General features: G+C 34.9%; 1 protein-coding gene and 1 pseudogene across 1 annotated transcript in view; both read right to left on the bottom strand.

The window, feature by feature from the left end:
* IQUB (IQ motif and ubiquitin domain containing) overlaps positions 1 to 6,465 on the bottom strand; it is a 101,249-nt gene extending 94,784 nt beyond the window's left edge. The window contains exons 1-2 of the mRNA XM_052001377.1: positions 6,187 to 6,465; positions 2,398 to 2,447 (exon numbers count right to left, since the gene is read on the bottom strand). The gene's annotated coding sequence lies outside the window, so the exon portion shown is untranslated. The remainder of the gene's footprint in view (positions 1 to 2,397; positions 2,448 to 6,186) is intronic.
* Positions 6,466 to 11,712: 5,247 nt separating this feature from the next.
* Positions 11,713 to 11,888, bottom strand: LOC127539531 (uncharacterized; annotated as a pseudogene).
* Positions 11,889 to 16,491: the final 4,603 nt, after the last annotated feature.

Raw genomic sequence — 16,491 nt, 5'->3', positions numbered from 1 at the left:
TGATGATATAATTATATAAATTAACTATAGATACAGATGCTACTTAAAATAAGAGGTTAAATGGAGAAAAGGAAAGATTTTTAACCATATACTTTTAATAATATGAGCAAGGAAAGAGATGGCTCAAAGAAGGAAGAGAAATAAAAACAGAGACAGAATAATTAACAAGTTATAAAGTCAAAAAACTTTGGGTAGGGCAGTCAATAAGTCAATAAGCATTTTCTAAGCACTTAATATCGACCAGGTACTGTGTTTACCACTGCAGACAGGTAAACAGGAATGGAGGAAAGGCAATCGCAACTGACTAGCATTAAATCAGTAAAATTAAAACTGATCACAGGGATAAAGGGCCAACTAAAAGATACAGAAGATAAAAATCAACAAGAAATAAATGAAGACCAAAATATGTAAATAAATCATGCAAATTAATAAAATGAAGAGCCAAAAATGAATCTCACATCTCAAAAATAAACATACCAAGTAAAAATGAGAGACTGAAACAAAATTTGCTATGGATAAAGGAATTCTTATGTGTTTGATTTTTTAAAAAAATGTTAATGCTTTCTAATGTTTACTTTCATTTGTAAATAAATCCTTCTACCACATGGCCCTTGTAACAAAGTTTTTGAAAGAAAGAAGAAAAAAATGCAATTCAGTAAAATCAACACATTAGCTAGGTGCGGCAACACATGCAATGTTTCATACTTATAGTCCCACACATCTCTGCAAAGAAAGGAGGCAATTACATTTTCACAACTCTTTTCTGGGACTAAGATTGGTCCTTATAATCACATAATATTCAATCTGAAGGCTTTGAGGAATGGGGAATCTTTCTACTTAATACTGCTGTACTGTAGGCATTGTGTATATTGTTTACGTGGTCGTGCTTATTTCACTTTGCCTTGATCTATATGTCTTTCCATGCTTTGAATTCTTTATATTGATTGTTCCTTACAATACAGTAATATGCCATTAAATTCATAAAGCATAAATCATTCATATATTCCCCAATAGTTAGGTATCTACTTTGTTTCCATTTCTTTGCTACTATTAAAATGTGCTGCTATACATATTTTCATATATGTGGAAACTTTCTTCTTATTGCTGATTGAGACACATGCTTAATAGTGGGATTACTGGGACTGAGGATATTTCTTAGAATACTTCTAAGTGCTTTCTAGAACAATGTTCCACTTACAATCTCTATCTTTACATAACCCTTTCAATATTGATTACTTCTGAATAGTTTTCTGGATGAGAAGCAAAACCTCAAAATCAGTTTGATTTCCATTTCTCTTATTATTAGTAATTAAAACCAATATTTCATTTCATTATAATAGCTAATAATTCTTTAAAGAATGATTTGTTCCTATACTTTCATTACTTCCTATTGTAGAGCCACTCTTGGTGTTTGTGTATATATGTATATGCATGTATATAAATAATCTGTCTGTCTCTGTGTATGTGTCTGTCGGTCTCTCTTTTTCTCTCTCTTTCTTATAAAGGGAGTCTCAAAAGTCTTAGTGAAATTTAAGCTTAACACCTTGGATTTTAGACCTTTATCAAAGATTTTACACAGATTTTCTTTCCTCACTTGATAGCTTTTTTTCATATTCTATCTCCATTCATTTTGCTCAGGTAAATACTTTTAATTTGAATTTAATTGATAATAACTCCCCCCCACACACACTTTTCTCTTATTTGATTAAGAATTATTCCTTCCACTTTTGCCTAACCATAGCAGGAAAAGGTAACTGATCTAATTCTTATCTAATATTTTCATGCTGTTACCTTTAACAGTTAGATTGTATAATCAAAGTTTATTGTGGTAGACAGTGTAAAACATTGGTTGAACACTAATTACTGCCAAATTGCTTTCAGTTTTCCCAGTAGTTCTTATCAAATAGCTTTGATGATTACATTTGCTGATGTTTTTGTTTTTGTTTTATTCTTGAAAAAGAAGTTCTATAGTATCAGACAAAAGAAAAACTCAAAATATCAAGAAAAATAAAGTGGAAGCTATGTTATGCTTAGAGGAACATAAATAAGGAATCAACACTGGTATTCAAATATATTCATCTAATATAGAACTGAACAGAGAAGTTAGAGCTGAAAATTTTGTGTCAGCTTCTTAATGTTTAGCTAATTTCTCAGCACCATATGGTATCTTTACAAAAAGAGACCTTTATGCTAAGGCGAAAAAGAAATTACATATAATTTTTGAAGCAGAAATATTAAATGTCTTATAGACCATAATGGAATAAAAATAGCAATCAGAAAATAAAAAGTAAAAGATGAAGGGCCAAGTAGAAGCATAATAATGATTAAGTCAAATAATAAATCATAGAAACAATATAATTTTTTGTGAAAGACAATAATAATAAAGACACTACATACCCAAATGTCTGGAAACCAGTAAAAGAAATGTTCAGAAGAAAAATTTATCTCTGAAAACACATTAACAAAACAGAAAATAAGGAATTAATTGAGCGTGAATTTAAAAAATATAAAACTACTAAATATCTAAATTAACAGGACATGAAATAGAAATAATCTCAGAAAATAAAATTTACCAGAAATAATAAACTACCAAATAGGAAACAATACTTGGTCCAGGTAGCTTCATAGAAGAACTCTACTAATCATTTAAATAACAATTATTCTGAAAAACTGAGGAAACAATTTTACCAAATTCTTTGATGAGACAAATATAGTCCAAATACTTAAGCCAGGAAAAGATAAAGGAAAGAAACAGAATAATAAGGCTAATATTATTCATTAACATTGGTATAAAAATCAAATTAAACTCCTTACTATACCTTGTTTCCTTTACCTCATTTTCTAATATTTCTTTATGTATTGTCTTTTCCTATTAAAATGTAAAATCTTTAAAGAGCTATTTTGTTTACATCTGTACCATTAGCACTTAACACAGTTCCAGGCACATAACAAACAAGCATTTAATAAATGTTCTGTCTACTTAGCTGAAAAAAAAATAGTAAAAGGTTGATAATAAATAATACTACTGAATTGTCAAATATAATAAAGTGGTTTACCTCCAGATATAACTTAAGAATAGCTGTTTTAAGAGTAGATTGAAAAAGCTTTCAAAGTTGGGCAGCATTCACATGAACTTAACCACACAAAGTGGCTGAAACATGCAAATTTTCTAGGAGAAACAGAATAATTTATGATAACCATTTAAGATTGGGTCATTATCACTAGAAATTATGGAAAAGCTGTTGTTAAAAACTCTAGATATTGATCAATAAAGAATATGTAATGAAGATGTGGAAACAATTCATTATATCATTGCAGGTTGCAGAATTTTGGCACTACTGAATATCTACAACATGATCAGATAACTACAATCATTCACTAGAAACTCACTATCCTTCACAAACTATCATATAATAAATCTGGATACTGCAAATATCACCCATACTATTCCTGAAAAGTCAATAAATCAGTTCCTGGAAACAAAATGCTATTGCAGATAAAATTATTGGTCATAATCATTGTATGGGAGAGCAGACCAGAATGGGAATATGACCAATGACTGCAGAAAAATGTAAATTATCTTGAGTAAATGTAAACAGCAAAAGAACTACTCCATGGGAAAACTTGCACATGAACCGGGCCACCCTGGAACCATGCTTGTTTTTCTGTGTCAACTTAATTAATCCCAATAAAACTTATTTTTAACAAGCTAGTTATGATAAACTTCTCCTTCTTTTCGCATCTCAGTTTTCTCTCAGAGGATGCCACTCTATAATTGGCATAATTAGGACAGGGTGGTCTGTGCCTGTACAATCACTCAAATACAACATTAACCTATAAAAAATTAAGAAAATGTTTTCAGTAGATGCTGCCATGCTAAATATTTATAATCTCCAATCAATAAAGTAGAAAAAGTTTTGAAACTACAGAGATCTAGAGAAGGAAATCAAAACAATGTGGTAACACGCTACAGACTAGCCTTAAATCCTATCTTTCTATTGGCGATATCTTAAAAACTCTTTCAATATACCTGCAAAAGGTAAGCTTATATCCCAGTTTTTTTAAAAAGTGAATAGCACAGTGCTTGACATATAGTAAACACGAGGTAAATATTAGCTATTATTTTCATTGCATTATCTTATACATCTGTACAAACAGAAAATAATAATAGAATAGCAACATGTCACAGTTCAGTTTTTATCTGAACTCCATCCAACAAGATGAGAACAAGATATCAACAATAATAACTTACATTTACATCCTTCATTTTAAGATTTACAAAATGTTTTTCCTCGAACCAACCCTGTCAAGTAGGCAGTACATATGTTATGCTCATTTTATAAAAAGGAAAGCAGAGACTTGGAGATTTTAAATGATTTGCCCACAATTTCACAACTAGTGAGATTCAGAGCTGGAAATCTCATTCAGCTCATACTATGAAGATATCTATAAATTCTAGAAAGGTAACATAACAATTCCCATTGTAGTGATGAGAATAGAGTAGCAATTCTTAGTTTGAAATAAACATGTGACAAATCCACAATGGCCATTCTCTTTGCCAAAAGATAGATTTAAGGGAAGAGACAAAATAAGGGGTAAAACAGTCACCAAGAGTGGCAAATATGAAATAGAGTTGGAAGAGCAATGGATTTACCTAGGAAAGGACCCAGGAAAGGCGTTTGGAAGAATCCATTAAAGGACTAGGCCAGGAGTCCTAGGTATGCCAGTGATTGGCAGGTTAGATCCATAGAGGAGGTTAGCAGACCAGAGTTAGCTATGGTAAGGAGAAAAACCAGCAGAGGGAAGGTATTCTAAGGAGGGAGAGAGAGTACCTCATGGCAGGCAGGGTTAGTCGTGAAAAGCCAAAGATCTTCATCATGAGTACATTTTTTATGGGAGAAAATATTGTCTTGGCGGTTCTCAAGGTCTGGGAAGAATTCGGGAGCTCATAGGGAGCGTTTGAGGAAGAGACTGCACCTGACAGACCAGGTCCAATAGCAGTCTAAAATGTGTTAATCAACATCTCAAAGGTTTTTTTTTAAGATACCCAGAAGTTGAGAGATAGACAGTGAAGGTGGATAAAAAGTTCCATCCTCACAATCACTCAGGAAAGTCTGGGAATTGGTTATCCCTGATAATAGCTGTTGGACTTCTTTCTTAACAAGGCAAGAGAGTAAGTAGTTCATATCAGTAGTAGGACTTTACTCAAGATTTATAGACCACATTCAATACAGTTGAAAGAAGTCACTTAAACTTTAAACCTGTCTGCCTCAATTTCCCCATCTGCAAAATGAGAATAAAAATAGTGCCTACTTCTCCATGGTTGTTTGGAGTGTGAGATAATACTGATAATAATAATAAAATACATCTTGCAAACCTTAAAGCATTATATAAAGGTAGCTATGATCATGATTATGTTTTATAATGAAAATCTTGCCCGTTCCTCGCAGCCATTCAACTAGCAGTATCTTTAACTTTTAATTTTGGGTTAAAGGAGACACGTTTTAATTCATTGATAATTTTCTTCTTAATACTCCAGAAAGACAATTCAAATCCACAGGACTGAATAGACTAGAGAACTTAAAATCTAAATTAATTTGATTTGTATTATTTGGAAAAAGCAAGGGTCCTTTTACGTGTAGCACTGTTAATTTGTAGGACTGGTGCACGAGCGCACCGGGGGAGAGAGTGTGATCATGGAGAATTTCCCCAATGAAATCCTAGGTCCTGTCCTAACAAACCAAACAAAAAAGCCCCAAACAAAACAGTTACAGAGCAGACTCAGACACAAAGACCAGTAAAGAAAGCTCTGAGAATCTGAGAACGGTGCTTCCCACGCACAGCAAACGTAGTTATCACCAGAAGAATAAAGAGCTGCGCTGTTCTTAATTGCCCAAGTAATGCAATACTTCTCGTTAGAACACAAAGCGAACTACAACTCCCAGCGGGAAATGCTGCGTACGGAGGGCTGCAAGGGAGGAAGGGACCTTAAGGGACTCTGGAATTGGAGAGAATTGTAGCCCAGGAGAATACAACTCCCAGGAAGCAGTGCAAGCAAACAGAAGTTCCGATTCTCCCAAGCAATGCCCACTCTTAACTGCATCTCCAGTTCTATCGCCTCCGCGCTTTGGAATAGAAGACTAGCTTCCCTGGTGAAGAGCAACCAGTTGCGACACTCTCTCTTACCTGATTTAGAAATTAGTGAATTCCTCACCTAGATATATCATTAGCCGAAGCGTCTGAGCCGCTTGCTGTTAAACATATCCTAGCAACCAGCCGAAGCTCCGATAGGTTAAACCAACTCTCGCGAGATCAAAAACGAGAATAGCCAACTGAGGGATGGAGCTGAAAGGAAAGTAAGTGATGTCAGAGGTGAAGAAAAGTTGAAATTGACAGGACAAGGAAGAGGAATCTAAAATATTAAAGGGAACAAGGCCGTGGCTTTCTGAGAGAGAGAGAGAGAGAGAGAGAGAGAGAGAGAGAGAGAGAGAGAGAGAGAGAGAGAGAGAGAGGAGAGAGAGAGAGAGAGAGAGAGAGAGAGAGAGAGAGAGAGAGAGAGAGAGAGAGAGAGAGAGAGAGAGAATAAATTGACTTATGGGCCTTCAATTACTAAAAAATAATAATAATAAAAAAATTTTTAAAAGCCTAACCGCAATTGAATATTGTGTGTCCAGAGACAAATGTTCCTTCCTTCTACTGAAGCATTTTTATGTCCACTGTCATACAGAATATTAAATTTAAAATTAAAATTATAAAATAAAAAAAAAAGCTGCATGCAAAGTGAAATGAGCAGAAACAGGAAAACTCGGCCCAAAGTAACAGCAATATTGAAACTTTGATGGTCAAAGACTTATCTATTCTATTCAAGACAACGATCCAAGACTTTTCCAAAGAACCTGGGAAGGAAGGGCAGGGGAGAGAGAGAGAGAGAGAAAGAGAGAGAGAGAGAGAGAGAGAGAGAGAGAGAGAGAGAGAGAGAGAGAGAGAGAGGAGAGAGAGAGAGAGAGAGAGAGAGGGAGAGGCAGAGAGAGAGACAGAGAGAGAGAAGGAGACAGGGAGGAAAGGAGAGAGGGAGGAAAGGAGAGATGGGGAGAAGGAGAGAGGAAGGTGGGGGAGGGAAGGAAGGAGATTTGAAGAACTCTGAGTGTGGATTGAAGCATACTTTTTCACTTTTTTAAAGAACTATTAAATTCCAACTACTTAATCACTGTGATTGCATGTAGACATGAAGAATATAGCTCATATAACTCTTTATGAAACCACAATATGGAATCACAATATATGGATTTTTTTCTTTCTTAAATTTACAGAAAAGTAGCATATTACTACATCAATAATCTAGGGAAGAAATATAATATCTAAGTTGGGCACAGATAATAGTGCTCAAATCAACTGCCAAGTGGTCCTACCAATAGTCTGGCATGTATGCAGGAGGGCTTTATTATTTGACTTAATCATTACTATGCTTCTACTTGGCCCTTCATCTTTTGCTTTTTCTTTCCTGATTGCTATTTTTATTCCATTATGGTCTATAAAATATTTAATATTTCTGCTTTTAAAATTATATGTAATTTCAAATCATTTATATTTATTATACATGATTATATATTTATATATTTAATAATTGATTAAAGACTGATGTAATATAATCTGTAACTGATCTAATTCTCATCTAATATTTTCATGCTGTTGCCTTTAACAATTAGATTGTATATTTAAAGTTTATTGTGGTAGATTGTAAAACATTGGTTGAACATTAATTACTGCCAAATTGCTTTCAATTTTCCCAGTAGTTCTTATCAAATAGTTTTGATGTTTACTTTTTTTTTCTGATGTTTTTGTTTTTGTTTTTTTCTTGAAAAAGAAGTTTTATAGTATCAAACAAAAGAAAAACTGAAAATATCAAGAAAAATAAAGTGGAAGCTATGTTATGCTTAGAGGAACATAAATAAGGAATCAACACTGCTATTAACATATATTCATCTAATATAGAACTGAACAGAGAAGTTAGAGCTGAAAATTTTATCAGTTTTTAAATTTCTCAGTTAATTTCTCAGCACCATAAAGTATCTTTACAAAAAGAGGCCTTTCTGTTTGTAGTGGCTAGAAGCTGGAAAATGAATGGATGCCCATCAATTGGAGAATGGTTGAGTAAATTGTGGTATATGAACGTTATGGAATATTATTGTTCTGTAAGGAACGACCAGCAGGATGAATACAGAGAGGACTGGTGAGACTTACATGAACTGATGCTAAGTGAAATGAGCAGAACCAGGAGATCATTGTATACCTCAATAACGATACTTTTTGAGGATATATTCTGATGGAAGTGGATCTCTTCGATAAAGAGAGCTAATTCAGTTTCAATTGATCAAGGATGAACAGAAGCAGCTACACCCAAAGAAAGAACACTGGGAAATGAATGTAAACTGTTTGCATTTTTGTTTTTCTTCCCGGGTTATTTTTATCTTCTGAATTCAATTCTCCCTGTGCAACAAGAAAACTATTCGGTTCTACACATATATATTGTATCTAGGATATACTGTAACCTATTTAACATATAAAGGACTGCTTGCCATCTGGGGGAGGGGGTGGAGGGAGGGAGGAGAAAAAACGGAACAGAAGTGAGTGCAAGTATAAAAAATTACCCTGGCATGGGCTCTGTCAATAAAAAGTTATTTCAAAACAAAACAAAACAAAAAAAAAAAAAAAAGAGGCCTTTATGCTGAGGGAAAAAGAAATTATAATTATATCAAGTAGAAAATCTATTGCTCTGTCTCATCTTTAAACAACCTTCCACATTCACAGATCACAGATAATTGTCATGTGCCCACATTGTTTATCAGGCAATATAAAATGAAAGGATACGTGTTAGGCACTTCCACTTACCTCCTCCTTCTTGACTATCCTCCCTATTTTGAATAGAGTCAGAAATTTCCAAACCATACTTCACTCATAGATAATGGTGAAGTAATAATGAGGTAAATTATGAATTCAAAGCTTGAATTCTAAGCAATTAAAGCAAGAACAATGCCAGAAAGAGTATGCTCCTTGGTTCATTCTATCAGCCTTTGTGATTGCTCACTCTCTAGTAAATAGTCTAGGCCCAACTTGTGGGCATCATCAGTTGCAGCAATGGTTCTACTCACTACAAGCCGAGGCATTGCGCAAGTAGAGGTATTAAATGTTGTTTTCAGCTCTTCCAGCCATCAGTCTTGATCTCCAACAGATGGAGGAAAAGGTCTCTGCAAGTAGCATCCCAGAAACCTAATTGTCAAAATTTGCTGCTCTCACCGGCCGTGTGGTAGGCAGAGAATGTCAGTTCTTTTACAGCATTTCTCTGTCCTGAATGTCAGATAGAAATTATCTCTCTTAAAGCAAAGGAAGAGAAGGAAACTTAATTTTGAGGCAGCTTCCCGATGTCATTCCATTCCTCCAACCACAAGATTTCCTATTAGAGAGCTTATTCTTTCCTACGAAATGTAGCCTATCTTCTTACATGGAATCTTACACATATGAATGTTCTCCTGTTGGAATCTTTACAAACTGCTAACTAATTAGAGTTGATCTGATCTTACAAGAAGATGTTTTGGGCCAGAACCTGAAACAAGGTATTAAGTAGAACTAATTAATACAATACTTGTGTTTACACCTTTACTCATCAGAGTTCACAAGTATGTGAGATTCACAAAGTAAACTTTGTAACTTGGTGAATTCACACCTCCCTTAAAGCTCTTAGGGCCAGAGAGCACTATGGGAGGTGTGAACTCACAAAGTTACAAAGTTTACTTTGTGAAGTAAATAATGAAGTAATAATGAAGAGAATACATGGAAATAATTAGCAGTGAGTCTTCTTTGTCCCCAAGTTATAATCCCCAGGCTCTGAAACAAGTAATATCTCAAAACTAATAAAGGCACAGAGTAAAAGCATTGCTTAACACAGTAATTTCCTCAACTTAAGAGTCTAATGCCAGAGAAACTGAGACAGGAGAGAGATCAGAGAGTTTTAAATATTTTATTAATGGGAGAGTAAGATTGACTGGACAGGACTCTCGTCTCAAATTATCCAGTCAGACAGAGATAAAGATATACTGGGATCAAGGAACCCATGTTGGTCCCAGGGCTGGAGGAGACTGTCATCTCAAAGAATCCAGCATCCAGCATCCAGCCGCCAGCTGCCAATCCTCCAGCAATGAATGGAGGAACCCCAACTTCTTAAATACCTTTTCTCTGAACAAAGGAAGGAGTGAGAAGTACAGGAAAACTGTCAGGATGGAAGAGGCCATAAACCCCAAAAAACTCAGAGACAGGATGTCTGAATACACAGAGATAAAGATGTCAGTGAAATATCTTGGAATATTTTAGAGGGATGTTGTAAATTCTTGAGGACAGAAAAGAGTCAGGAGGTCTACTCTCTTGTTTATCTTAGTTGGGCTAACAATTTATAACCTTAGAGTAATTGGTCCTCAGTAATGGACCAGAGGGGTTTTTTTTACAATTTAGGGGATTGACACAGAACAGTTAAAGAAACTGAGACAAGGGAAAATAGTGCAGGGAAACTGAGTCAGGACAGTTAAAGAGAACTGTGGCATAACAAGAGTTTAGAATTTAGGAAAGAAATGGATGACAAAATATTATGGGGACTGGAATGGGAATATAGGGAGAAAAAGAAGGGACTCAAAAGGAAACGCTTACATGGAGGCAGACTATTTTGTCTCTTCCACTTATAGAAAGTTTGCCATAGAGATTCTCTAATACAATTCCAATTTTTAAAACTTACCTACCAGATATTCCTCAGATTTAACATTCCATCTGTCTTTGTGCAGAACCCCTTCCATGTCAAGACCAAATATACTCCTCATCCACTCAAATTCTTTAGCTTAAATGTCTTTCTTGGTGTTCACTTCCCTTAACCATATTATCTTGTATCTACTTATCAATATACATATTATATCTCACACCCCAAGTAGAATGTAAGATCTTAAACATGGAAAATTTCTTTTTCTTTTCTTTTTTATTTCTTTCTTTGTTCCTTTCTTTCTTTTTTCTTTTTCTTTTTCTTTTTTTTTTTTTTTTTGGGGGGGGGGGGTTGTATCTCAGCATATAGCATAGGTAGTGGCTTTTTCATAGTAGGCCTGACCTGCTTGATTTAATTAAATTGGTTTTAAATTTAATTCTCATTATTATTATTAATTAAATTTAATTGGTTGTCTTCTTAGGCTGATGCTTTCTATGGATAAAAAGACTAATGGCACCATGGCAAAATCCAATAGTATTAACTTTTTTTATTTTATTGCTACCAAAAAAAAAGACATAATAAGATTGTTCTCAGTGATGAGATAGCTCTATTTCATCTATTTCATTCTAAAGTAATGGAACATTCCTACTAAGATGTAAGATTTGTCCATAAGATAAATGCATATGCAAGTCAAAGAAAATTGAGAATAGATTTGAGAATTTGGAATATCCCAATTGTAAAAGCAGAAAAATGTTTATGGAATCTTTGTTTCACAATATAATTATTTCATATCTATTTAGCATTTGTTACATAAAATCATTCTTCTTATTTTTCACACTATATTTAACTGTTCACCTTTATCCACCTTGACTTTTTAATTTTTAACATAAAATAAGCTTTTTGTTTCCTATTTTAATTCTATTATCAACTGCCATCTAGTGGCAGAATGTTATCAGAAGAATGTTATAAAGTATTCATAGTTTGTTACTTTTGGCTAATCAAACCAATCAACAGTATTTATTAAGTGCCTATGATGTGTTGATCATTAAGCTAAATGCTGGGACACAAAAAAGGCTCCCAAAATGCATGTTTTAAATTGCTATGCATTCTTATACTACACTTGATCTTAGCCAAAAGGCTGAGAAGCGATATTGCTATGCATTCTTAACCTCAGATTTGTAAACTTTTTAAAAAATATATTTTGATTTTTTTCAGATGTTTCATTATATCTGACTCTTTGTGATCTTATTTTTCTTTTAATTTTATTTGGGGTTTTCTTGGCCAAAATAATGGAGGGGTTTGCCATTTCCTTCTCCAGCTCATTTTGTGGATGAGGAAACTCAGGCAAACAGGGTGTCTAAGGCTGAATTTGAATTTACAAAAATGATTCTTTGACTCCAGGACAAGCACTCCCTCCACTTAGCACTCTGCGCCACCTAGCTGCTTTAATAATTTTATTTGATTATAACTAACTGCCTTTCAAATTCTTTAGAACACAGCAGAGGGGAGTAAACATGAGTATTGTGTCTTGAAGAGTTCTACCTATGATTAAGTAACCTTAAATACTCACCAAAGAAACAGAATTTTTATTTGTTTCTCCTTTACTTCCCTCATTGTTTTGTTTTGGGATTTTTGCTGAGGATATTGGGGTTAAGTGATTTGCCCAGGGTCACACAGCTAGGCAGTGTTAAGTATCTGAGGTCATATTTGGACTCTGATCCTCCTGACTTCAGGGCTGGTGCTCTATCCACTGTACCACTTAGCTGTCCCTGCTTCCCTCATTGTTGATGACACCCAGATGAACAAGAAAATATTCTATCTTAAGGAACCCTCCACTATCTTAGATTTTTCCCAACTTCTAAGAGTAACTACAGAGAAATTTATTTTCAACAGGAACAAACCTGATTTTTAGCAATTCCTGTGACTCCAAGATTTATGTCCTTCCCCATTCCTTTGTGCCACAGAATAGTTTTGGTTGGCTGTATGCAACAACTAAGACTAAATCCCCATTCCTTTGTGCCACAGAATACTATTGGTTGTGATCTAAAATTATATTATAAAGCAGCAGTCACCAAAACCATTTGGTATTGGCTTAGAAATAGATTAGTTGATCAATGGAAAAGGTTAGGTTCACAAGACAGAATAGTCAACTATAGCAATCTAGTGTTTGACAAACCCAAAGATTCTAAATTTTGGGATAAGATTTCATTATTTGATAAAAACTGCTGGGATAACTGGAAATTAGTATGGCAGAAATTAGGCAAGGACCCACACTTAACACCACATACCAAGATAAGATCAAAATGGGTCCATGACCTAGGCATAAAGAACGAGATTATAAATAAATTAGAGGAACATAGGATAGTTTATCTCTCAGACTTGTGGAGGAGAAAGAAATTTGTGACCAAAGATGAACTAGAGACCATTACTGATCACAAAATAGAAAATTTTGATTATATCAAATTAAAAAGCCTTTGTACAAACAGAACGAATGCAAACAAGATTAGTAGGGAAGCAACAAACTGGGAAAACATCTTTACAATTAAAGGTTCTGATAAAGGCCTCATTTCCAAAATATATAGAGAACTGACTCAAATTTATAAAAAATCAAGCCATTCTCCAATTGATAAATGGTCAAAGGATATGAACAGACAATTTTCAGATGAAGAAATTGAAACTATTACCACTCACATGAAAGAGTGTTCCAAATCACTATTGATCAGAGAAATGCAAATTAAGACAACTCTGAGATATCACTACACACCTGTCAGATTGGCTAAGATGACAGGAAAAAATAATGATGAATGTTGGAGGGGATGCGGGAAAACGGGGACACTGATGCATTGTTGGTGGAATTGTGAACGAATCCAGCCATTCTGGAGAGCAATCTGGAATTATGCCCAAAAAGTTATCAAACTGTGCATACCCTTTGATCCAGCAGTGTTTCTATTGGGCTTATACCCCAAAGAGATACTAAAAAAGGGAAAGGGACCGGTATGTGCCAAAATGTTTGTAGCAGCCCTGTTTGTAGTGGCTAGAAACTGGAAAATGAATGGATGCCCATCAATTGGAGAATGGCTGGGTAAATTGTGGTATATGAATGTTATGGAATATTATTGCTCTGTAAGGAATGACCAGCAGGATGAATACAGAGAGGCTTGGAGAGACCTACATGGACTGATGCTAAGTGAGATGAGCAGAATCAGGAGATCATTATACACTTCGACAACGATATTGTATGAGGATGTATTCTGATGGAAGTGGATTTCTCTGACAAAGAGACTTAACTGAGTTTCATTGGATAAATGATGGACAGAAACAGCTACACCCAAAGAAGGAATACTGGGAAATGAATGTGAACTATTTGATTTTTGATTTTCTTCCGAGTTATTTTTACCTTCTGAATTCAACTCTCCCTGTGCAGTGGGAGAACTGTTCGGTTCTGCAAATATGTATTGTATCTAGGATATACTGCTACATATTTAACATATATAGGACTGCTTGCCATCTTGGGGGGGGGAGGAGGGAGGGAGGGGAAAAAACGAAACATAAGTGATTGCAAGGGATAATGCTGTGTAAAAATTATCCTGGCATGGATTCTGTCAATACAAAGTTATTACTAAATAAAAAAAAAATAAAATAAAATAAAATTAAAAAAAAAAAGAATACTATTGGTTGTCTGTATGCAACAAATAAGACTAAACTATGAAAACTTAGTCTCAATCATTAGAAGCTAAAGCTCCTATCAACTCAAGCACTAAGACATTTTTTTCCTTTTTCAGTCTGGCTATGCATTTCTTGACCCTCTTAGAATTGAAAACCTAATAGTGGATGAGATCCTTCTTACGCTAAGATTAGGCTTGGCGATCTTGAGACCACGATAACAATCTCCCTTTAAGGGAGATTATAGTTCATAGAATCTATTCATGAAGAATATTGCCAAAAATACTTTTAAAGGTTGGTGCAGTTGTTGTGTATCTAGAAATAACACTTTACCATAATTTGCTTAGCTTGTTTTTCTTCCCCTAGCTACATACTCCTCAAATCTCTTTGGGCCCAAACTCTAACATGAAAAGCAACCAGCTCCAGTGATCACCAAAATCAAAATATAAGCATTTCATTCTAAAAGGGTTGCTTGAAGCATTGTTACCCAGAATCAGGATAAGCAAAAGTCCGTCTATATTCTTGGTCTTTAGAGGTAGAAGTGAAGGGGATAGAAAAGAATCTCTGCAAACTCGTTCTTCCTCGCCTACTGCCGAGAATGTGTCTGGCTAGTCTTACTCCACTCCCTAGTCCCTCCTATAATCCTCTATACACCAATCATTGAGCCAGCACTGATAGTGGGAGGACCATTTTCCAAGCATATGCCCATAGAGTACTGTCCAATCAGTAGTTAGCCTCAAGTGCTCAGCAGTCCTGACCTCAGTGCATCAACCCAATAGTTTCAGCCCTCTACAACCCTGAACAAATGTTAAGAACTTTTTCAGTAAAGAGAATTTCCCTCAGTGATGAAATCTCAAGATCAGACCCTCCCCATCTTACTCCCCCCAATGCTCCATAATATTTATAAGACCCCTCTCTTTGGGATTATTCCCCCAATTAGAACTGACATGTCCTCTACTAAAGTTCTAAAGATAATCATGAGAGAAATTAATTTTACTACCATAGTTCATAAATCCCCTATCAAGCAAGGAAGCTTAAAGTTATCCAGATTCTAGAGTTAAGTGTGGTTGGTACAAAATATTTCCCCCCAAAGACTGTGGTACTCTCCCACAAAAACACCATGAGCAGATTTCATTCAAACTTGGAGTGCAATGGTCATGAAACAATTGGTTACCTATGTGTCAAAGGTAACTTCCTCCCTCAGCTGACTCTCTAGAATGCATTTGTCTGGATTATATATTTCTGCTACCTATTGGATATAATTTCTACTGATATAATAGTTTTGAAGACAGTCAAAATAGCAAAGAGGAAAGAAAATCATCTCTCTGCCCTAGTCCTCTGTGCCATTCAGGGATTTCCTTCCACAATTGCTTCCAATTGGACATCCTAAAATTCACATAGCTATTTAAAGTTCCCAAATTTGGAACTAATTTGTTTGTTCAGCCAGTACTGCTATTCCCTTATTCACCCAATTAAATAAGTATTTTTATCTAAAAAGGGGTACATGGAATAGATGCCTCATTTATATATACTTACAGGACAGTAGTGGAGTTAAGTCCAGCTCAGGAACAGGACATGAATAAAACAAATGTAATAATCTGGCACACACATGAATAGCAAAGTACATGAGTATTCAACAAAAGGAGAAAAAATTTCTAATTAGAAAAAGGGCATTCTAGATGTAAGGCCATGAACACAGGTAGTCTACATTTCTGGTTTCAACATGTTTTATCATTTCCTATAAGGCTGTAATATTCCACAGTAACATTTTAAAAATGCTAAGTAAGTGCCAGGGACTGTGTTGTTTTACAACTATTACCTTTGATTCTCACAACAACCTACTTTGGGAGATAGGTGCTATTATTTCCACATTTTACAGATGATAAAATTAAGACAGAAGCAAAGTGACATGCCCACGGTCACATATTGTATTGAGGTAGCACAAATTGCTTAACCATTCCTCATTTGATTGATACCTATTTACTTTGTTTCTAATTCTTTGTTGTCACAAAAAGTGCTGCTATAAATAGGTTGGTGTATATAGACTCTACATTTTTTCCTCAATGACCTCTTTGAGGTATATAGCTAAC

This window comes from Antechinus flavipes, chromosome 5 (genome assembly GCF_016432865.1).
Source record: "Antechinus flavipes isolate AdamAnt ecotype Samford, QLD, Australia chromosome 5, AdamAnt_v2, whole genome shotgun sequence".
Lineage (NCBI taxonomy): Eukaryota > Metazoa > Chordata > Mammalia > Dasyuromorphia > Dasyuridae > Antechinus > Antechinus flavipes.
This window is presented reverse-complemented; position numbering and strand designations above follow the sequence as displayed.